General features: G+C 31.8%; 1 long non-coding RNA gene across 1 annotated transcript in view; it reads right to left on the bottom strand.

Annotated features, from left to right (window-relative positions):
• Positions 1 to 25,332, bottom strand: part of LOC119634864 — a 95,945-nt gene that overhangs the window by 90 nt on the left and 70,523 nt on the right. Inside the window, exons 3-4 of the long non-coding RNA XR_005246986.1 lie at positions 24,658 to 24,831; positions 10,149 to 10,245 (exon numbers count right to left, since the gene is read on the bottom strand). This is a non-coding gene — a long non-coding RNA (uncharacterized LOC119634864). The remainder of the gene's footprint in view (positions 1 to 10,148; positions 10,246 to 24,657; positions 24,832 to 25,332) is intronic.

The following is a 25,332-nucleotide window of genomic DNA, read 5'->3' as shown; positions in this document are numbered from 1 at the left end:
TGAAATTTATTAACTTTGCTTTGGTGTTTATATGCTATGCATTTGCTATAAATAACGTTGATTAGAACATTTTATATTTAATTAGGAAAAATTATGAAATTATGATATTATCAAATTTTGTTATTAATTAATACTTGGAAAACAATTTTCAGATACTTATACATTTTCTCAAAGTAAATTATATGTAAATTATTTCAAATATAATTGATCCATTGACCATTCTAAGAAAATGTGTGCAAATCCTTTAATATAATGATATAAGATGGCATGAAAGCACATTTACACACATATTCAGTCTATTGGCAATTATAGTTGCATTTAATTGTATGTGCATGTCTGTCTATTTGAAAGTTTTAATTTGAGTTTTAATAAATTTTATAAAATATACGATAAAGTGTAACAGTAATTAGTATAATTAAAATTTGGAAAATAGTTTTAATAAATATTTTATTAAATTATATAGAGAAAATATTTTTAAAATGAAAATTTTTTTTTTTTTTTTTTTTTCCTTTTTTTCATCTGCCGTGATTATAACATACTAAAAATTGTAACATTTTTCAATATAAAGATATACATTGCTTGGCAAGCTTCTTGGCAGAAGAGTCCCCAGTAACATAGTAAGCTTTTATCGTAAATGACTTGATTAAAAAATATATATAGAAATTAGATTTTTGTCTTCATATATTTATTCTATAAGAGGAACTTTGAAAAAATCGTTCCATCTTAAAATGGTCTGAGAAATATACCTTTATAGTCTAAGCCAAATCTAATAAATTTGTAACTAAAGTGACAGTTTCGCATATCAATTCTATTTATAAAGCACAAAAACTAGACCCTTTTTACCACATAAAGGCTTCTTTTCCATAAAAGTGGTTTTGTGGAAAAGGGTTGAGAAGCTCATTCCCTTCTATTAGAAATTGCGTAATCTTATCAATGGAAAATATTTTTCATATAGAGACTCTTGCAAAACAAGTCTTTTTTTATATGGATAGTGATCACAAAAATGTTCCGATTCAGTCCATATTCAATAGCTTTGGCAGTTGGGCTGCAAGTTGTGAACGCACATACCCGTAAATACGCTTCAGCCGAGTGGGCGAACATCAGAAGAAGGACGCACATCGATGGTTAAATCGAAGTGCAATAGACCTTTGCCATCAGTTCTTGAATTAATTCCTTATTATACATTCATGCAAGTGTAAGTACAATCGGTATATTCCGCATCGCACGTCCGCTCACTCTTTATACCGTTGTCGTCAATTTGGCGAATGTTTATGAAACATTGTGCTGTGTTTTTCGAAAATTCACTTTATTTCAGAATAAGTTTGTAATGTTTTTCAAAAGGGATCATATGATTTCGTTTTAATAATTTTAAATAAAAAAATATGTTTTGCCTTTGTTAGATATGTTCAGTTACGTTTCCAATTTTATCGTGGAAATTAATTGGAATTTTTATAGAACAAATTATATTACAAGCCTTTGTGCGCTCCAGTTAAGCAAATCATTTTCCCAGAACAGGCTCGTTTTTTTTTTTTTTTTCAATGTTTCAAGGAATAAACAAAGTTCTAAATTTTAAGGTAAAGTTAATTAAACCGCAAATTATTCACGAGATGCATTTATTTTCTGCAAAAGTAAAAGTTTAGTGTAGGATTTTTGAAGGAGCAACAGCATCGGTCCCTATGAACTCGAAAATGAGAATGCTGATCTGGCTATAGATCGGCACGTTATTCGAACAAGACGAGAACACGCAGCACGTGTACAGACATCAAAGGATTAGTTTTTTATGCAATAAGTTTAGTGATGCAATAATTTCAAGAAATTTCGATATCGAATGGCTTGCACAAAGGCCTAATTTAAATAGTCCCGCCTTGGTATTTTTAAGTCTATTTAAAATCGTTGACTTCTAGGATTAGAAAAGCGAAATGAAACGTGCTATTAATGAAATTATGCAAGATTTACTCAAAAAAGTGCCTAAAAATCGAATTCTTGCCAGTAGAAGGTCTTGTGGTATTTGCAGAAAGAAAAATTTTGCTTTTATTCAATTTTTTCAAGGCTTTTTGTTCTATTTCTAGAGGAAGCTTCTCATGTTTATCGACAAAACTTTTTATGAGAGATAAATGGACTCATGAGTGGCTTATCTTCTATTCGATCTCTCCAATAAATGCTTTCAAAAAAGAAGAGGAAAAACTTGTTTTGTCTTCGCCTATGCCTATGACGTATGTTCTTTAAGGATTGCCCCTAATGAAAGACAATATATCAGACATGGTAATAATTGTAAAACTTTTCAAAAATTTTTTGTTTAAATTGATTTGTTTAAAATTGCTTGTATAAGAATAATTTCATTATTTTATTGTATCTATGTATTTCGATGTATATCGGTGTGTTTGTTACGATCTCAATCAAACATATTATATGAATAGCGAATGTATGAAATTAGGTTTGGTCGTAATTAACGCTACGATAAGACGTTTTTATGTTCACTTCGCAAACTATATATATATCGTACATAATTACATCGTTCGTAACAAAACGAAATTTAAATTTATTTCAAATTAATTGTTTATTTTAATTTTATGAAAAACTTTCCAAAAAAAAAAAACAGGAAACGAATATAAGTGCTCCTGTTCACAGCACATGTTTTGAAGTAGAAAATGTAACCTCTGTGCGTACAGTAAAGTGCATGGATTTACCTGCAACATATCTAATACAATTGTAACCGACACTCACTTTAATTGCTTGTCTCTTTGTGCTGTTCTTATACAGCTTATTTTCCAAGAGTTTAAATAGATCCATCACTTCCTATGCGTGCAAAAGCACATCTTTATGTTTGATATGTCTGTCAGAAATATTTTATGCACATAAACACACAGACACACACACACACGCACACACACACACGCGCACACAAAAAAAAAAAGGAAAAAAGAAAGAACAGGTATAGGTGTGTGGTTGTGTGTGAGTTATACCTGTCATTTACAGTTAGAATTGAGTTCACTTTTCATTAAAACAGAAATTTTCAAACAATACGTTAGTAGCCAAGCCAGGGATGATGATTATGGTATATTACTTATATCTAAGTAGATGGCGGGATCCTCTCGTTTACAAACGATTCATTTAAAGATAATGTAAAGATTTTTATGTAAGTTGTAATTAGTTATTACTTTATAAAGAGTGAGAATTTTTCTGCAAAGCTACTGCTACTACTCAGACAGACAATCAGTAGCTAAAAAGTAAAAATAACCCAAGAGATGACGGCCATTGTTAAAAACGTATGCTTTCTTTCAAAGTGTGTCTTCTCTGGCGCACCTTTTCATTAGTTCATGAATTGATTTTTCTATAAAAAAAAAAAAAACAAAACACTTCCCTTGTTATGGCACGTCCATTATGATATTCATACTTAAGAGTATGATAGGTCTTCTTCATTTTCGTCTTCTTTATCACGGCATTGTCCTACTGTACATTGGAACTAATTTAAAAAAAAAGGTCGTATTTATTATTCGCTAGTTGACTAACATCACATTCTCTTGCATTACTTTCCCCATAAATTCAATGAATTGAAATCGTACATGAGCGACCCCGAGACGCAGTACGCACTGCTTAAATGCTTATAATATATTATTTTTCTACTCTTTCTTCTTCTTGTCTACAGACGGATATGCGGGAAGAAAAGCGAAATGAAGCTATGCTTTTCATAAATTAGTTCTACTTTTCTTGTGTCTCAACTTATTTTTCCCCAATAAGAAGGCTGCCTGCGGTTCAACACGATCGATCCTTTCCTTTTTTTTTTTTACTTAGATACTCATTGTGGTCATTTTTTGGTTCAAAGCAGGTGTTTACATTTGTAAGCTTCTTTACAAGCGCCCAGTTAGCATAAAAAAGTTTCTTCGGTAAAATCGTTCGCATCTTACTTAACATCACTCGCTCAATTTCCAAAAATCGAACATAGTTTCCAATACAACGGTTAGAGAGTAACAAAAAATTTGAAAAGAAATCAATAATAAAACCGAAGACGATTAAAGATTTTGCGAGTCTCCGAGCGTATTTTACAATTTATGGCATTTCAGAATGGAAAGACTTTTAGAGATCAATAATAGTACATTATGAGAAAGTCAAGACAAATGCTTATTATATGCCGTTACATAAAGCTCGGTATTAAGCATAGCGTCGAACTATTAAATAGGATGCCGTAGCTACATCTTGCACTTATATGCAATTGTGATAAATCATGTTAAATAAAAGAATTAAAAGCCCTTCCTTCCTTTGTTTTTAATTTTCAAAAAAATTCTTTTGTGTAATTTCTACGTACGTTTTTAAGCTTTGCTAGTAGCTCCTAACTAATAATTTCATTAATCATCTCTGATAAATACATCATACATATATCAATATACAAATTCATATATATATATATATATATGTGTGTGTATGTTTATACACAAATGTTATAGAAATGTTTCAAATCGATTGTTGTTGTGTTTATAACAAATCGACAGATCCAGCAAAAAGGAGAAGAGAAAAAGAAAACGAACAAAACCAGTAGCAAAAACATAAGGAAAATGTAGGCAGCTTTCAATTAAAAATTACGAAAAATGTTAAACATTTATGCTCTGCAAGAGTATAACATTTTGTGTCATATTTTTTTGACGCTTTTCTAATTGAATTCATATCAGCTTTTCAAAGAAATGCAATTGGGGATATGATTTTTCGGAAGAACGGTTGTTATTAGTGCAGATATGGGGGGGAGAGGCCCAAAAAAAAAAAAAGGAAAATATTTTTAATTAAAAATTGATATGTATGTGAGTGACATTTTTACTACTGCTGGGAGTGTACCTATCATGCAATGCCAATAACATGCACTGTTAGTTGAGCACATTCGCAGTTTTAGAAAAACGCTGATTATGCATTGGCTACAGAAGATTTCATTAAAATGAATTCATCCAAATCTTCGCGTATAATGATAAAAGTTAATAATAAATAATATTGTTTTGGTTAAAAGATGATGCTCATTATGATGAGTTATATGATAAGTTTTTCACTGACCCATTACTTGGATAGCATTTACCTGGTTATATATGCACTAATTTTTATAAATAACAGCTTAGGTCTTTAAGATCCAGGAACGCACTGTTGATGTATTGCTAAGATCGGCTCAAAATTGGTCTGCTTTCTGAATAAGCAAAAATATTTGCTTGTAAAAAACATCCGCAAATCGTACGGAGAGTGATTAGATTAATGTCAGCTCAAATATTTGTTCTCACTTCAAAGAAAATCTACGCTGGTATCAACCGCGACTAGGCAAGCGAGTGACCAAAAACTACTCCGGAATTGACGAGGAATCGTTTAAAGTTCAACCAAAACATGTCCATTGGAATATAAAAAATAGTATACACAGTTAACTAAAATCTTTTTTGAAAACGGCCAGAAATCCTACCAAAATAAGACTTTTCTCAGTTAATTAATCGCGATTCCCAAATCGAGCGAACATCTTTTGCTACCAATCGATATGAACGCCAAAATCGGTCAGGACTCTTAACATGGTCGATCAAAAAGCGTCTCATGGTAGGCCAGAAATTAATTCAACAAAATTTTGCACAATGGCAAATGTGTCCCTATAATGATATATAATCGATCCAATCTACCACGAACCTTAAAATTTCAAAATATTATTTGACTGAATCTATTTTTCACTAAGCGACTACTTTTTCTAGCGTATTAAACGATATTGCAAATGGTCAAGAATCGAAGGAGAAGAATGCTTCCCCATTCCCCATCCCCCATCAGCTTTCTATACAAAACGCTTTAAAGTATTTCTTGCAAAAATTTTTAAATGATGAAAATTTCAAATATTCCGCTTTTCTATGGATTCCTACTTTTATTATCCTTGACCATCATAAGCTTTAATAGTTAAGTTAAACAAAGTTGTTTTTTCTTTCTTTTTTGCATCTTTTTTATGTGTCTCTCTTACTTTTGTGCTGTCTTTTTCACCGTTAGACTAATCCGTATAACTTATAATTTCATAATTTCTTTGGTAGTCAGGCTTCTTGTTATTAAGACTATGGGAAAAAAAGAAAAAAAATGAATAAAATAAAATAAAGCCTTCACCTAACTCTTGACTAAACTTTTCTAAATTATTTGCAGTTATATTTTCTTATGCTTTGCCGTCTTAAGTGCGCACACAACTCAGCCAATGTGCTATACACGTTTTGTCGTGTAAGGTTTCATTGCCTTTCTAGTAGAGAATCTCATGCATTTGGTATGTATGTGTACATGTATCTATTTGCCTTTATATATATATATATATATTTGTTATAAATGTTTTGGTTAATTGATGTGCCGCAACATAACCCCAATACAAGTGATTTTAATGCTAAAGGCTAAACGAGCACAAAACGGAGATTAATTACTAAAGTTATTAAATAATATTGAAAAGAAGACAAACGAAATGAACAATGAACAATGAACAACGAACAATGAAAATAGAAGGAAAAATTAACATTTTAAATTAGAATTTTTAATTTTTATCTCACATCATTTTTACGGTTGCCGTGAATGGTAAAGAGGAAAAGAAACACAGGATTTGCTTTACGATGATTGTATGGAAACTTCAAGTCTCCTTACGAATGAATGGTTGATGACAAGCAGACGGACAAATAAGCTTAGATGTATTCACAAAATAATTCTGAATCAATCGACGGGTCTATTTTACGTCTTTTCGGATATTGCATCACAAGTAATGAAGAGTATAAAAAGAAAAAAAAAGAAAAATTAAAAAACAAAAAAAGGATAGCATAAGTCACAAAGCAATTTATTTATCATATATCAAAAGTTCATCTCTAATTACAAGCATGAAATGCAAAGGTGACAAAGCACACGCATATGAACGAGTACAAATAGAAAATTTATATAAGAACGAAGCATAAAGCAATTGAAACAACGCTTAGTGGTGGCTTTTTAGTATCAAGACATATTCTGTCTACCTCACGGCTCGTACTATGAATTCTATGGGATTTGCATTAATCGGGACATTAATCAAAGTAATTTTTCATCCTTATTGTAAAACGTATAGGCTACACTTTATTCTCAAGAGCTCTATTGTGGGGACGTTTCTTCCTTTTAGATAGAAAAATCAATTTTTATTTCGCTTTGTTTAAATTAGAGGATTATGCAAAATTCACTTAAAAAGGAGAAGGAGATATAGTTCTCTTAAAAAAATAACCGTTAGTTACAAATATTAATATTAATTGAGAGCTAGCGGAAACCCCCTTTAAAATACCATCTTTGCAATATTTCTTTCTTTTGCAGATTTGAACAATTTTCTATACTATATTCGGCAAAGAAGTGCTCATACATGTGCTTATATTATGTCCGCAGACAAATTTCGTAAGGAAACTGCAAGAGAAACCATAATAATTATTATTAATTTTCTTATTCTGTGAATGATTGCATGTGACATTATTACATTGTTTGATCTAAGAAGATTTTAAGTTTATTGCAATATGTGTAAGTATAAGTAGCATCCGTTAAATTAATTTTGGCCTATTTTCATAGTGTTTTTTCGTAGTGGGCATAGCTGATCGGGTGAAAGTATCTTTGCCATTTCTAACCATAAATTTTCGTATAAAAACACTTTAAGCAAAAATTCCAATAATCTTTTTTGATTTATAAGTAAATGCACTTTGGGATCTATCGTCCCCACCTTCTTCATGTTCATGTGACATAGAGCAAAAATGGCTTCAGTTTGCTTGTCGGCACAAATTTATGATTAAATTACTTAACTTGATTGTATATACATGTAAATTTGAGATCTAATCTCCTAGCATTTTCAAAACAATATCATATGGACATTTTCTTAGGAGGATTGCAAACAGAAAGCCAAGATCAAGACAAGCCCTTTTTAAAAGAAACACTTCCACTGGTTTCCACACTGTACTGCATTTATGTGAACTGAACTGAATCGTTGGGGATTTATGTTTGAAAAACAAGCTTTTCTATGGATTCTCGAAATACTCTGTTCAATGATCGGACGTACTACTACTACGTGTAGTAAAATTGAACTTCGTATCACTTTTGCTCTAACGAATCTGGCGTAACCGAACCAATTGTTTTGATTGTCAATTAATTTTCGCATGGAAAGACAAACTTTTTTTCAATAGAGGGAGTAACAGGTAAGAAATGAAACCTCCTACTGTCATAATGAAAAAAATTTCATTTTTATTTCTTCTTCTCTCTCTTCTTTTCTAAGTAAGAACTTATTACCACAACTCATCTAATCTTTAAATTTCCATATGCACCTTCATTAAAAAGATACTCATCTAACTGCTTTAGAGCTGCCTTCAAAGGTGGGCAAGCTTACTTTAGCTGAAAATATACAGTCAGCCATCCTTTCTATATCAACTAAGAGTGTCGTCTAGGAACATTTTTTTTCTCCACTGGATTTGCAAATGTTTTGAGTTATTGTTAAGCATGAAAGGTTTAGCAGACAACATAAGGCATAAGGCATACACCAAGCTGATCGTTCGTCTGCCATCTCTCTTCGTTAATATTTCTCAACTGATTCCAAGTGGATTAGCCGATGGACTGTAGTATACATTTTTATAAAACTGACACGGATTAGTTTAATCTACATTTGTGAAACCTGTCTATTTCAAAATTCACCTGCATATATGATCATCCTGGGTAATATATAATCACAATATACCCATACTTTCCATATGTCTTTCTCATGAATACAGGTTTTTTTTAATACTTTCAGTAAAATAATATCGTTTCTTTTTTTTTTGTTGTTTAATTACAACGATAATTGTTTACAATTATTTGTTTTTTTCTACCCACTATCAAACAGTACGACTACACTTAATTCAACGTTCTATTTGTAACAGTCAAACGCGTACTTCGAAGACTGCTCATAAGACATATATAGACAGAAAGAGAGAGAGAGAGAGAGAGAGAGAGAGAGTTAGTTTATGATGTTGCAAGATATAGGCGACATTAAAAGAAAGGCAGCGAGACAACTGAGATCCGCTTACTTATATTGCCCACATGTAGCATATTTGCAAGACCTCGCCCCAAGCGACTATTATCTGTGAATCCGGTGTTATTTTGAATATAAAACTCTTTCCATTCGCCCAGTTAGCACTAGTGTCAATTTTAGTTGTCGAACTCATTCAATGACTACGAAGGTCCATAGACCGCAACATATTGATTGACAATTTTGGGAATTTTATTCCATTTTCCTCTTTGGACTTACTTCAATAAGATCTTAGGAAGCTATCATCGAAAGCATTCAATCGGATTAACCCCTGGTAATCTATTGTTGTTGGTCACGTTTACAGAAGTTGTGTCATACAAGTTTGTAGAGACTTTTGTTAATATTAATCTGTTCAAGGATAACCCAAATTTTTCCTAAGCAAATTTACGTGGATTAAAGTGACTATAGGCCACTTTTAGTCTTCGCCAATTTCAAAAAAAGGTCATTAGGATTTCCTTGTGAGCCAGCAAACAACTTTTATGGGGGACTGTTTTTGTCTCTGATAAGAGATATTTTGACCTGATGCAAAAAAGAAAAGCATGTCTCTAAGGGGAATAGAACTTAATTATTTTCGGAAGTAAATAATTATCTGAGTTGAAGGGCATTCAAAATTCGCTTTAATGTACACAATCTAAAGATAGCAGTCTTCTCACTTGTTAATATTTGCCTAGGGTCGATTTTCATATCGAGTTAATTAGTTTCATTTTTTGCTTTTTTTTTTTTTTTTTGTTAATAAAAAAAATTAATTAAATGAAAAATAGCGTGAGTTCATAATGTATAATATAGGGGTCAGTCATTTGAAAATAATGACTGAAATGAATATATGAAATTGTATATCCATGTATCGAAGCAGAAGAAAAAGAATAAAAAATTATAATATTTTGCAATAACTAAAATAATAATTAAAATAAATTCCCAAAATTGTAATTAAATTAATTTAAAACATGGACCAAATGCCCACCTAGTTGCAATGGGGTTATGTAAAGGCAAACATACACGACACACGGTAAACGAATAATGCGTATATAGTTTATTTGTGTGTGCATGTGTGTATTATACATAATTAAACTTGTACACGAATTTATGGTAAATCAACATTTATTTATGTGCAAACATTTATATTTACCTTAATAAGTATGTGTAACGGCTGTATATTATTATTGTATATACATGCGGTTTAAACGAGAGATCGCATTCCATGAGCATTAAATGCCATAGTTTTCCTACAAAAAAGAAGAGAGTGAAGCGAGGTGATTGCATTATTATGAACACAGCGATAAACATAAACAAAATAATCACTTAATTATTAATAATATTAAATAAAGGGTTAGACACCTTAAATGCATATAAATGTTAGGACTTCTCCTCTAAGGTATTTCTTCTTCGTCTTCTCTTGTCTTGTTTTAATTTATTCGGCAATGCGAATTTGCGGTTTAATGCTGGAATTTCTAATCATAATTTGCTTTCTTGTTTGCTATTCATTTTTTCTACACATGTATTAGTTAACGCATTTTTCTATGTTTAATCGATCATATTGAGTATTCATAGCCTAAATTTCTTGTGGCCTGGGTTATATTAAGTTGAAGCAGACAGTTGGAAGGACTTACGTCTTTCAAGTTCATGCAGACAGTTGGAAGGACTTACGATACTCCCGTCTTCTACTATACCAATTGTTTCTGATCTCAGCTTGACTTTCTCTCTATCTGTCCATATGGTGTTTATTCATACTTGATTATGTCCAGACTACAGGTCGTATATTTTTGAGATATTTTACCGAAATTCGCGAAGCTTCGCGAATAGAATACGAACCCTATTGAAACGGGGTTAGAAAGGAACTTGATCCTGTGATCGCTAACAGTGCAATGATTTATTTTAAAAAAGCTGTTACACGAAAAAAAATGGCAACCGAAGATATACCTACGTATTTAAGAATCGAAAAAACCGGAATCACATGAAGTATTGAAAGAATAGGACTATCGTCGAAAGTGACTAACAATACTAGGCGTGTACTGTTTAGTGTCATTGAATCGCCTAAAAAAGAAAAGGGCAAATATGAGTTGAAATGCGCCTTTTCTTAGGATGGAATAGGACGCGGACTACTTCCGCTGCCTTAAATTTTGGTACCCAGCGACGCTTACCTGTTTGTAAATTTGAGAAGATGGTTTTTTTGTAAAAAATGAAAGTGAAAACAAATAATTATTTTGAAAAGATTTAAAAAAGCTTAGAACTCTCTATACTAAACTAAATGGAGATTACGTCACATAGCGAAATAAAATATAATTTTGGGTAAGAAAATTAATTATATTAATTACTTATAGATCGCATGTACTAATAACTGATGACATTTGAAATAAATAACGCTACGCTGAGTATATCTGGCTCAATATTGTTTAGATTATGAGGTTCAATTAATGTTAAATATATATATAGATTGCATCCGGTGATGATATCGCGTATAAAACAAAATCAATCATTTTCTAGTTATACATAAACGACTTACGTTTGACTTTGTAAAGCATGCAATAAAAAATGATTTATAATAATTCGTTCCACCCCAAGCGAAAGCTAAATCAAAGTTATGTATTAAGCTAGAGACTCTTAGGGAAACTAAAACCGTAAAAGCGTGGCGGTTAAAATGATAAAACTCATCATAAAATTTCTCCTTTTATTTGCAGTTATTGCAGTCACTTGTGTTTTATTTGCTTCGAATATTCATTTATTTATCTCTTAATTTATCTTTATAAAAATTCATGACTAGAATATGATGTTACATTAGTTTTATCGCTTCATTTGTAACGATTCCAAGAAAGGCTAGCCAGTTACAAAAGGATCAGAGAGCTTCCGTTCACAGAGATCGCATGTTTTAAATTCGTTTTAATAACTAAACTCCCTCACAAGCAATGTCCTTTGATTCGTTTGGACGGATGCACTTTTGTCCGTCCGTCCCGTTTCCTCTTCTTTCCCAAAGTCATCTTCAAATTAAGTAAAGTCATTGCAACTTCTTGCGCAGGCAGTTTGATATTAACAAAGTGATCCAAAAGTGAGTCAACAAACTGCATAGGAAGAGAATTCTTTCCTCATTACTGCCCTTTTCACATACATTCTGTGGTATATGTGCAAAAGTAGAAACAATGGACTACGCCTATTCAATTTTACAGAATATCGAAATTTCATTTCTTTCTTTTTTTTATTCTCTTTGATAAAGGTAGAGGATACGAGATATTCGGCCATTACTTTTCTTTGTTTTCACTTATTGATGCAATGTTTACAATGTTTTTCTTCTCTAGTTATCGGATAAATACACATTTCAGGTAATAACCTATGCGTCGAGTACGGTACAAAATCTATTCTGTAAAAGCTCGCATCATAGTCTACTATTCAAGGATGGCCGGCGCTTAGAAATCGCTATTTCCACCAAGAACTTCAGGGCCAACGAGTTCTTTCAATCCTTGGAAAAAAGCCTGTTATCTTCCTTTTTGCTCTTATAATAAAATAAGAAGTTGGTTACCGTAGCAATAGATAAAAGCTTTTTCAAACAAATCCGTCCAACTACACTACTCCGACTGTTTTCCGATTGGCATTCGTTTGTGGTAGGGAATTCAATCATTCATTACTTGTGGCAAACTTAAGGCTTTTTCTCTTGCATGCTAAGCAAAGAAGACTTTTAAGAGAGCGTAGTAAGGAACACAAACAAAACATAATTGGAATTCAATCTTCAGTATTAGTAGAATAATCAGCGAAAATGATATTTGAGCAAAAAAAAAAAAAAAAATCAAATTGTTGATAGTCAATAACGATTAAAAGATGAAAATATGCAAAGTAACCAACAGAAAATTTATATTCTCGGCTTAAAGCGATTCTTTAATGACCTTCTCTGTTAGACTCACACGCAAAAGTACTTATATAAGACAACTGCAATCTTAAGCTAGCCGCTTGAGAGCAGTTTCGTGTTATACTTTTAGTGCCGTTATTACTAAACCTGCTATGAGTTGTTATGGAAACATTTTTGCTTATTGAAATAATGATGTCTTTCTTCCGCATTTATTCCAGCCAAGACTTCTATCAAACTTTAAATCTATATATGTCACGGATTGTATGATACGTGGCCGTTTACGAAAGCAATATATGGCTAAAATTTAATTAATTAAAAAAATAATAATAATATTATTATTATTAAATATCTGTATTTAATTAAAACTAAAGCCATTTCTTGATAGTTCAGCACAAGATATTTCTAAAACAAAAACAGTTTATATAATTAGAAAAATGATAACCAAATCGATTACCTTTCGTTGTGGAACTTGCAAATGAACTGCGATTTGTCGAGGATATTTTTTTATGATCATTCCGTAGGATCACAAAAAAAAAGTACTACGATAATAAAGTCATTCAAAGTCATAGTTACACTTTGCTGCTATTGATTGCTCAGGGAATATATTTCATCTGAATCTTTCCTATCAATCGATCACTTGCTCTTATGTTATTTTATAAAATTCTATGTTAAGAATTTAAATAATAAAAAAGAAAATGACAAGCGCTAGAGATTCGACTTAAGCCTGTCATATTTCTTATTTTAATAAATCGTAAAAATGTTGAACAATTTTATGGCCTTATGCTGCTCTACTGTCCCCAAAAAAGAAAAACGATAAAAAAATGCAAATTATTTTCGAAAATTGTTTTATGTAAGAAACTGCCAGAATAGTTATGAAAAAAAAAAGAATATGTTTACACAATGTTGTACAAATTGTTCAACAAACTGTTCCCAACAATCTATATAAGCAGTGAAGCCTGTCATAAGTGTCGCCTGATATTTTACAATTGATTTTTTTGTTTCCTTTTTTGTTGTTGTTGCTGCAGTGGGAGAGTCATCTCATGCTTTTTCCCATACGGAAAACTCTTTCATAGCGTGCGCTATAACGTAAACAAGCGTAGTGTAGTGTGAGTAAAAGTTTTCATTTACTTATCAGGCTCTTTTTTTCATTACAGCCGCCCAAGGTTTGTACACTTAAGGAATATCTCAAAAGTTATTCCAGTCAATCTTTGCGCGACGTTTGTTTTTCGAATAATTTAATATTGCTTCCGGTAATCGATAATAAAATGTATTTAAAATTCATTAAAATGATGATATGAGTGTTAAATTCCACGCCGATTTCTTATCAAGATAGAATTTAAATTGTAATCTTACAACGTTTGTTTATAACGAATCATGCCACGATGTGACTTTCAGTCACTTACAAAAAAAAAAAAATCTTTTTATTTTAAATGCATTTAAATTTAAATTCATTTATGTACTGAAGCAAGCCGTGCATAAACACACCATATTGTGGGATATATTTCAAATAATTAAAAAATTTTTGTTCAACTTCAAAAATGACTCAAAGTCATTGCTTGGCAAAGTTAGGTTTAATAAAATTTTTTCAATTTTTTTTTTTTAAATAACGTCGACCCTTAATCTCTCGCAAGAGAGCTTGTGTGAAATTATCACCTAATAATGTCATTTACAATCCCGCATATGGGCAGATGGATTGATTGAAGAGATAGACAGAAGGGCTGGATATAGTAAAGTCAAAGTATGTTTTTGATTAATCGTAACTGCTTGAACTGGAGCGGAAGTATGAGAATCTTTGGAGGGCTGTAGATAAACCGAAAACCCTCCTCTTTTCGTGGTACTTCCAGCGATTTGCTTTTAGGCTTTTATTTATTAGAGTTGCTCAGCTGTTCGGCAAAGAAGGCTTTAAGGTTTGCTATCTATAACTTGTGCAACTTCCTCTTGGAAGCCTAAGAGAAGTATTGGAAGAGTATCTTCTTTTATTTAGAAAAGAGAGCATTTTCTTTTTTCTTTTCCAATTCCCTATCATGAAGATCAGGAAATGTACATAAAGTCTGGTATTCTGGGATGGTACCGCGCAGTGATAGAGAGCTGTGGCGTACTGCGTGATGTGTAAAAGATTTAAAAGCAATTGCGGCTTCGACTTCTTAAAGTACGATAACAATCTAATGTGTGTGGTATTGCCGAAGGGCAAAACATTAAGTTTTGATTGTCAAATTGCTCAAACTAGGATTGTTCCAGGTATGGTGATGCACTTCACATCAGGCTATCGGGATGAATGTCGTGTTGCCCTACTGCTATATACTGGCTTTTCGGAGACTATTGATTACCCCGAAGCTTCGTGTGTCTAGAAAATAATGAGTAGGTCTCTACACTGACAAAGCCTGATAAAATTAATTCAATCACGCTGTCGCATTGGGAAACTCAGGAATGGAGATTTTCCTACTCTTTGAGGCCGTCAGTTCTTATTTGTCAAATTAACTCGTAGACCGTTGAGAGCCATGAGATTAGGCGAGTATTTGGGTAAAGCTTTTTAAGGCATCTGCAAATACTTGAAGATTTCTCCTAATTTCTTTTAGTTTTTCATTTCTAATAAGCGATTTTAGCCTCATTTCCATATTCTATCTTCAGGAAAAAGGTAAGAAATTATAAAATTTATCTGGACATTCGCAGCTTTTCAATTTTTAGTAGCAGTAAAAAGATAAAAATAAATATTAGAGCAGAAGGGTGGGTGATATTCCTTCGGCAATAAATACTTTCACTTGTCTCCTTTCCTCTTTCTCTCTCTCTCTGTTCTCTCTGTCTCTCTCTCTCTTTGTTCTCTCTGTCTCTCTCTCTCTCTCTCTCTCTCTCTCTCTCTCTGTGTGTGTGTGTCTATCTCTCTCTTTCTTCCTTTTTCTCTTTTATATCGATTATGACGAAGAATGTCAATAATGATCATTTTCAAGGTCTTGTAAATAATACTATTAGTCGCCTTAGTCGAAAGTAGTCTTCTCCACAGTGTCTGCCTCAACTATTTTTTTTTTTTTGAAAGTCTTCTTTAGCAAGACTTGACTGTAGGCGTTTTTATTAACATTATTAAGATGATTTGCCTTAAGTTTATTGTTTGCATTTACAATATGAAAAAATATGATGAAAAAGCAAACGAATAATATTGAAAATTTTCTCATAAACGCAGCTGAGTACATTCGGATTTTATCAAATTAAAATACATTATTTATTTATTTACTTTATTATGTATAAATTCTTCACAAAAAAGAAAATAGAAAAATAAGAAAATCGAAGAATATTTGAAAATATATTATAAACACGTAGCTTAGCCATCTATAAATGTTAACATTTTTCCTATTACTTACACTTACACTCGTTCAATGTCTTTTTTTTTTTTTTTTGTTATTTTCAACGCACACGATGATCGTTATTGTTTTCGGCTTTAATACCTTTCTTCTTATGCTATATAATCATATTATTGTTGATTTATTGCATGAGATTATTATCCTTGAACTGTTTGTTCGATTCGTAACATTTATTATACGTTTTCAAGTAACAACAATGAAGCCTGCCTTGCTTGCCTGTATGCATACGAACCGTACATAATTTAGCTCTCAATCTAACACAATAAGGCAAACGATTGCAACTTTTATAGTTGATAATGCACACACAAACACACACACACGCACGTATACATATACAAACATTACAGCTTGCAATTCCCTACGGTAACTATATCCTCTTCCTGCCTGCCTGCTGATAGTAAACAGTCAAGAGACCAGGATAGAATATAGGACGACGATGGATACGAAAGAAAAAAAAAAAAAAAAAAAATGAAATGAAAAAAAAAAAGAGAAAATCGTCCTTGTAATCAAGTTGTGTAATCGACATTTGTTGCGCCTTTGTATCATACATGTACGCTAAGCATGGGGTTACAAGCACTATAATGATTATGTGTACGAACATACAATTACCAGCGTTTGTCTGCTACACTATACGGATCATTTTTACCCAATCACCAATGCGTTATTGAGCGTATGTTCATGTTCTTGTAATGTTTTACAACTTTTACACAATCTCTCTATTCTTTTATATACAAGAAGTTTCCACGAAAAGATGTTGAATGTGTATACTAATTTCAACGTTGGCCTTATCATGGCCTTAACTATAGGAGTTCGAATTAAATATATCCAAAGTGTTGTATACGTATCTTAGATTCGTTTTGAATCCTTAGGTGAATGGTGACCAAAAGGTAGCTATCTATTTTTCTACGATTTAAATAATTGGGAGCAAAGACTATTACACGACATTATTAAATTCTATAATTTAATAAACTGATTAATTATTAACTTTTTTGGTGTAGGAACGAGGACAAGCGTCTTGTCACATATATTGTGACTTTGGTAATATTGAAAAAAAACGACCACATTTGCAATAGGGAAAATTTGCCTCGCTTGGCTGTGAATTGTATAAGGATAATAAATAAATAATAATATAAATGTAAGAACATACGGCTACCAATAAGCTAAGGCGATAATGAAAAGTATCTATGATTCGCCTCAATATCCTGCTTTCATATATATTTTATTCCTTATAACCGGTATACACTTGCTGTACATTAGCTAACACATCAAGTGTAATGTGTTTTTTCAGTAAAATTTTTGCTCAACGCTTAACTACATGTTTTTCTTATAACTAACCTAACCTAACCTAACTTCTCATCTATATTAAACTGCTTTATTTATTTATTTTTTTTTTTTTTTTGTCATCTGATTCTGTATAGCACTTGGTAATAGCTCTATGGAATTTGTTTTGCAATAAATTAAATAAAATTCTGTCAAGTTCAATTCGATATGTGAGCATTCAAGTGTATGGTTTCAAAGAGCGTCTTAAATTGTTTGAGATTTCGCCTTTGAAATCGTACACTATTCCATTTCATCGTACTTCTCGATAGATCTAAACTGAAAATCGTGCTTTTCGTTCTTCGTCTTTAGGTTAGTAGCCGAGAAATCTATCTATCTGGAAATTAAATTTTTGGGAAAAGACGGTCCCTTATGCAAGATTATAACCCGCTGAAGTTCGATAAGGAAGAAAGAGGAAAAAGATGAGCTGCCACGCCTGGTTTTTTCTCTTGAGAAAATGTGAAAAAAATTTTCTGAGATGCTTCAAGATCTACTTATCTCATATCGAACTCGAATTTTCCTAAATTTTTTGATTTGTTTCATATAAAAATTCAGAAAACTTACCCAATTTTTGGGCTGAACAAGTTATGAGCTTTCTCTGGAAGGATTTTTTCATAAAAGTGAAAGCATTCTAATGCTTACTATAAATTGTTGTCTTAAATGGAAATTTGGTTTTTTGCAACAAAAGTGTCTAAGAGGACGATAATAATGATCCTGATGGTCCCTAATTTCTTGGTGAAGCATAGACGAATCAGTTAGATTATTGCTACCAATTGGTATAATTGGTTGAAGTGCTCATTAAATATTTACCTGTGAACCTTTCTAAGCCGATATTTTCGGAAAATTTTGAACATAGTTTGTCGGATACCGCTATCTAATCAGTTGCAGGTAACATTGTTTTTACTTATCTTTGCTCGTTATTTTTCTAGCGATTGAGGTTACAGACTACGATGTCTGTTTTTTTTTTCTTTGTTTTTTTTTCGCTTCAAATTGTAATTCAATTATTTTGATTTACGCATGACAATTTAATAGAAATTTAATTAATTTTTATTTGTGTCATGTTGTCGTGTTTTCAATAATATATTATTATACAGCGTTAGTTGTTATTCTTAAGTGCAATAATTCTTTCATATTCACATTCGAGAGCAACAATGTTTAGTCATATGTACGCAAGCATTAGGAAATTTGGCTGCCAAATCATGTGTTATAAGTTTTTTTCTTTCTTTTTTTTTTTTATCAATGAATGCAATCAAGTAATTTTTTGGGTATTTAATTACGAAATTCATGACACAATGTTTCATAAAAATAAGTGCAATGAAGTGATTTATGACAAAAATTTATATATATATATATATATATATATATATATATATGTGCTTTAAGTAGAATATTTTATTACCTGCTTCTTAGGTATTTGCGTTTCTTCTTTTCTTTTCCTTTTTTTAAATAAACAAAAAATAAAGGACAATATTGAGAAGACAGGATAACATAAAATGGATTCTTTGAATTGATTGGAATCGTTTAATAGTCTTATGTTATGAAATTTCAGAGTTGTATTTCAGATTTGATATACAGCTAACCAAAAGATTCTAATCTTCTCCCCTTCCCCTCTATAATTTCACTAGTATACATACTGAGGCGTAATATTCAGTTAAGTGTATATATATATATATATATAAAAATGATTGGGCTAGCATTCCTTCATAGAGATTTCAAGTGGTCTCCTTGATAGAATTTCTTTTTTCAAAAAAAGACTTTTTCTTTTGTCGCTATTATTCCATTAACCCCGAGGCTGTCGGTACTGACTTGAGAAGTAGTTGAAAAGCTGGTTTATGTCGAACATTGAAAAAGATTGATGGCATATGGTTTGTCTCTTTTATGTGTGAGCACCGTTTTCGTCGGGAAAGATTGCCGGGAAAAGGTATTTGGCTTTATAGGAGAATGCACAATAGCATGCGCAAAAGCATGCCCTGTCCTAAGAGCAGAGAAGCGACGTCCGTGCTGGCTGTAGTTAAACAAATGCGCCAGGAGAGCATTAAATGAGCCGTTTTCTTTCGCAAAGTGAAGTAAAGCATGTTAAGAAAATTTTTTTTTGTTTTTTTTTTTTGCAAGTTTGTTAACATTAACGTTGCAAACGCATTTTACATGTTTGCTAACAGACGGAGGAACGATTAAGTTGACTCAAAATTTACAATTAAAAAACTTGCTGGGCTTTTAAATGTCAGTGCAAAAATGTGTGCAAATTAAGAGTGTTATAAGAAACATCTTAATTAAGATCAAAATGTAGCAAAGATGATATATAAAAACATTCCCAGATAGCAAAAACCAATTAGTATACATAAGCGTATCGTTCTTTTTCTTTTTTTTTTTGTTTGTTATTATTTTAATAGCTTCATTATCATTTAGGTGACAGATTGTCAAAATTTCCTAAACGTAATGTTGATTTGGTATGCTCATCGTATCAAATGCCTGTGCCAGCTATCGAAACAAATAATTTGTTTTGAACATTTCAATTGGCATGTTGCCAATGCTTTTGTGCTGCTTGTATAATATGTTGGCAATTAAAGGCAGGAGTGTAACAAGTAGCTGCCTTAACACAGCAACAGGCAAGCAAGCGTAAAGTGATGATATTGTCGACGGGTCGGTCATTCAGTACTATTCTTATTCATTTTTTGGGTTTTCTCTCTCATTCCTTATTCGCGATAAATAACGGGACAAAATGAAATCATTCGGAAGAAGACAATAAAAACACAATAAGCATAAGAAGAAAAAAGACAAAAATTGTATTAATGGCAAGTAATAACTAGTAAGAAAATTATATTTGGCTGTGGTCGAAAGTCGCATACCCACCACTAATAAAATCTTTAACTCCCCATACGTTAAAGTACAGGTTCACCTTTTTATTCATTAAAAGATACAGTTAAGGAAAATTTAATCCACCACGCCGTGAACTCCATCTTGGCCACCATAAGAGTTAACACACTTAGTTTGTGGAATTCTACTCTCCAAATCTCTTTCTTTGATATCCATATATCGATGATATTGTAAACACAAATTAAATTGACAACGTCCTGGTGTCCATCATATTTATTTTGGAGCTAACACATTTTTAGACCGAGGAATGTGCAAAATAAAAACCTTCAAAAAATTAAAAAAAAAATAAAAAAATTTTAATCACTTACAACATTTTGTGGGCATAATCGATTTTTTCCATTTTTTCTCTTAAAAATAGTAGAGCTTTCCATAAGTAAATAGCTGTGGAAAAATTGCCGACTTCAATCTTTCATAATGTATGAGTATAGGAGAAAAAGCTGCGTTTAGTGTACGCTTTCGTGCGGGCGTGTACTTTGCCCTATTTGACCTATTCTTAATAGTGGCCGGCGTGCAGAAACTTGCATATATTTCTACCAATTTTCAAGGTGACATCTTTATATTTGCGATGAGGAAGGAGATTTTTAACATATTGATTTCGCGAGTATTGGAAAAGTTTAATTTTCGTCTCAGAACGAAGCGATCTTTTGCATATAAATAACCTTTCAGCTCATTTGTCGCGAAAATCCCACACACAGTTCCCTTTAGACTTTATAAAATATTCGAATCAGAAAAAAAAGGAAAACTATTCAAATCATGCTGTCTGCCACTCGAAAAGAAACTGACTTCAAGGTTCAAGGACCGCCGGATCTACAATCATGGATCGTTAAAAATTTGGCCATGTTTCAACATCGTTTTTGACCTTTGATGAGATTGTCTTAGTCAAGAGAAAAAATAAACGATTTTTTTAAAGAATTTACGGTGGCTTTACTCCTTGGAGTTAAATATCAAACAACTAGCAAGCTACTAAGAAAACATTCTATATTTTGGCTTTCTAAGCTCTTTTAATAAAGGGCTTACGGTTCCACTTTTACGCACCTTCGATACATATAAAAAATGTTCTTGAATCAGTGATAACAACTTTGAGAAATGATTACCTTTTATTAAATAGGGGAGAAGTTGTTTTAGAGACTTTCTAAAACACTTTAATCGCTTCAGATTTTCAATACTACTAACTTTCAACCCCTAATGAAACAAGCCATAATGCAATGCAAATGAAATTCCGCTTATCTAACGACCTTGATCGGTGAAAGTTCAAATTTCAAAATAAGTTGAACTGTTTAACTCATCTTGGGAACTTGTCGTCGATCAAATCGTTTATCATTGTTTTACGTTTAGAACACATGTTTTCAAACAATCATTGAGAGATTTAAGTAACTGTTTTCTGCACTATTGTAAATATTTGAAAAGTTATATATAACATATGCGTATTGTAGATATGTTCATGTGTAAAAATATATAGATATGTACGTGTTTTCTCATGGACAAAATAAATACGCAAACATATGTATGCAGATGTTGCACGGAGTCAACAATATTACTAACAATTGCATGTATTTTCATAAAATTTCAACAATTTCCGAGCGGACAGACAGACACAAGCACATAAATAACAAATGCTTACATATAAAAAATTTTTTTTTTTTATTTTTCACATTTTATTCGCATATTCATTTAAAGTCATGCACAAAGGCATACACAAATGCATGCAGGCATACTTAGGTGAACGCACACTTTAAACATTTATACATTGTTTAGATATTTTGAAATATCACCTTAGTTAACCCATAGAGTTTATGAGGTTCCACATCAAGAATGCTTTTGGTTTGAAAGAAGACATCAAAAGTCGTAAAAATTGTACGAGCTCAACACTAACACATTCTTAACATATCACATTATTTGTACCTGAATAAATATTTTTACTTGCATACCAAAATGTTATACATACACACATACGCATTCATACAAATAATATGTAATGACTTTTTAAATAACTTGTTGTGTTTATTATTTTTTTATATATAAACTTTAACTTTTCTCTTTTTGTAACTCGGAAAAAACAGATAAAGACAATCTTCATAGCCTATACTCTATACCCTATACCCTTATTTCCAGTACAAAGGTACATTACGCAACACTCAGAAAGTGCTGAAATACATCCAACTTTTATTATATCGTTCGGTTCAGCACTACTTTCTGCATCGATATTTATTTGTCTGTCCGTTTGTCACTCTTGCTTCCTCAGGTTCAACTTACATTTTGATGAAATTTGATACATTGAAGTGTTTTCCCCAAGAACGAACGCTATTGAAAATGGTTTGGATCATTTCCTAAAGAAAGGCCTTATTTTGAAATGTCTTTTTGTGAATAACCGTAGGGCGGAGCAGAATGGGGCCATAGCCAACTATAGTGTTTTTACTGTTGTTTTGGGGGGAATTTTCAGTCAACTCAACAAAGCAAAAAAAAAAAAAGGAAAAATGATTTATGTGAATTACATATCATTTAAGAAACTTTTTTTCAAACCACTTTACCTAAATGTTTCTTTTTCAAATAAAATCATTAAATACGGATTACAAAATACTTACTGGCTTGATTACCGCTTCCATAAGTATGAGTGATGTAAAGTGCATATGTACACTGCTAATATTCGACAAATCAGTAAAATGGAAAACCATTTATCAATTACTATCATGTTTTGGGCAGAAAAATATGCCATAAAAATATTTATTGTTTTAATAGAAGAGTTTATCATTTCAGTCTTTAAGGCGTAGTGGAATGAGAAGAGTAGCCCACATTTTTGATAGGTATTCTAAACAGGCAAAATGGAATCATTCAAGAGTATTACATAAGATGAAAGTAACTTGGCTCGACTAGAAAATAGTGCTGCTGTTCTATCAATGGAAAACGAAGGACTCAGCAAAAACTGTGAAGCACTTTTTATGAAATTAAGATTACGATTACCTTTGATGTTTGTAGTTACAAATGATTTTTGATTTGAATAAAGGATTGATTTGATTGTCGGCAGTAGTGACTAGCTAGGCTGCAGTAAGAAAGATTTCTTTGGGTGGAAATAAAAGTCTATGTAACGTAGCCTTCTTAAATCAATTTCCGATCCTAAGTCAATGTACTGATCTCCGCTGTGACGAAAGTTGAATCAAACACTGCTCTGATGGATGTCAGTAATAATTAGGTGATGAACGCGAAAAAGATTTGCGGTTGGAAACGAATATCTAACTAACAAAAGTTTTTCAAATTAGTTCCTCATTCTGTGGAATCTTTCTAGTGGCGAAAACGTGATCGAAGTTGAAGAAAACATTGCTCTGCTCGACGTCGGTAATGATTAGTTGAAAAAGGTGAAAAGGATTGATTCCTTTGGGTAAATATACAAGCCTATGTAACAAAAATTTATTAATTGCTTACTTTCCGCACAAGTTTTTCGTATATCGATTTAGGGCACGCATCGTAAGTTTTTGAAGATAAAAACGATAGTAAATAATTTAATTAAATCGCATATGGATCGTTAATGCGGTAGAGTTTATATTGATCACAGCTAGTGCTCAGTCGGTAACATTTGCCGATTGGACATAGACTCATTAGGTTGCGGCCTTTCTTCCTCACTTTCCGGCCACCACAGTATTAGGCAAACGGGGAATATCTCTTGAGTGATTAATTACATTACAAAGAAAAAATTATAATTCTTTTCTTTCTTTAAAAGTTGGCACAAACTATAGCTACCAGCCGGTGAAAGAAACTACGAAGGATATCCAGGTGAATTTTACAAGGGGAAATTTAAGCAGACACATCCAATATTACAACTTGTTTGTAAACTGTAATGTGGCCAGTTATTAAAAGGTCTTTATCTTAACAATTATTTTAGAGAAAACGACGTAAGTTTGATTAGTTTCTTCTAAATATTTGTTGTTGCTTTTGTAGCTTATCCGCATTGATTTTCAGTGTTTTTTTAGTGGTATTAATATGAGGCTATAGTTGAAATTTCTTACACGGTGTTGATACTCAATTTTCAGTTATATCTTTAGACATATATATGTTGCTTCTTTATCCCCTCTTCCCTTATCTCCCTAATCAATCTTATCTCTTCTTATCAGTTTTGCAGTTTATCCGTCTTTTCTACCTCAGGAGAGAAGTTGATCTTGTCCAACAAACATGGCAGAAAAAGAGGTTAAAATTCTCGTTCTTCGACAACAGTCAGTCAGTGGAATCATACTTGAAATAAAATAATGTCCTGATAAAAACGTACTTACCTTAACAATTAAGCGCGACAATCCGTAAGCATTTCTCAATGTTATCATCTGCTGCTTATGTAATCGGAAATCCATGGGGCTCGTCAAAGTTTCCCTTACCCTCTGAGAGAAGGAAGTTTGGCTTTATAACATTGAATTCATAGTGAAACACCGTCTATAACTTATACGCACGAACTAAAATGAAAAAAATAAAAAAATTCATATTTAATTTATGTGCAATAAAAGTATCTGCTAAATTTAATATACTTTAAAAATCAGTTCTTTAGTGGGTATGAAATTTTAAAATTTCTTAAAATATGTGTGTGTGTGTGTAAATCTTTTTGTAAATGTAATCGCTTTTAGATATATAGCTATAAAAGGTACAGACAAAAAGTTACCGGATATGTAACTCATAATAAATCATATGAAATTGCTTTTGTCATTCAATTTTCCGAGAATAAAAGTAAAAAAAAAAAAAAGGGAATATGAAAAGAATATGAATATGCAAATCTTAACAAAAATATCAATTTATTTAATTAATTTTTATCAATAAATAATTTCTTTTAAGAAAACTTCCATGTAAAAAAAAAAAAAAACACAACAAAAGAAATACAAACAATAGATGAAAAATATTATTTCGAAAAATTTCGCTAAATATATATTTGGATTTAAGCAACGATAAAAAAAAAGCAAAAG

The sequence above is a fragment of the Glossina fuscipes genome, unplaced genomic scaffold, assembly GCF_014805625.2.
Source record: "Glossina fuscipes isolate IAEA_lab_2018 unplaced genomic scaffold, Yale_Gfus_2 3, whole genome shotgun sequence".
Lineage (NCBI taxonomy): Eukaryota > Metazoa > Arthropoda > Insecta > Diptera > Glossinidae > Glossina > Glossina fuscipes.
Note: the sequence above shows the minus strand (reverse complement) of the source record. Positions and strands in the feature narration are given on the sequence as shown.